We start from the raw sequence: 270 nt of genomic DNA, 5'->3' as shown, positions 1-270 counted from the left end.
GATCCGTCGTTCCACGACCAGGACGGAATCCGCATTGTTCCTCCTCAATCTGAGGTTCGACAATCGGCCTGACCCTCCTTTCGAGTACCTTAGAGTAAACTTTCCCGGGGAGGCTGAGTAGTGTGATGCCTCTGTAATTGGCACACACCCTCTGATCCCCCTTTTTAAAAAGGGGAACCACCACCCCGGTCTGCCACTCCTTCGGTACTGTTTCCGACTTCCACGCAACGTTGATGAGACGTGTCAACCATGACAGTCCCTCAACACCCA

Source organism: Notothenia coriiceps, unplaced genomic scaffold, assembly GCF_000735185.1.
Source record: "Notothenia coriiceps isolate Sejong01 unplaced genomic scaffold, NC01 NC01_scaffold00037244, whole genome shotgun sequence".
Classification (NCBI taxonomy): domain Eukaryota; kingdom Metazoa; phylum Chordata; class Actinopteri; order Perciformes; family Nototheniidae; genus Notothenia; species Notothenia coriiceps.
The sequence above is the reverse complement of the archived record's forward strand: the minus strand, read 5'-3'. Positions refer to the sequence as shown.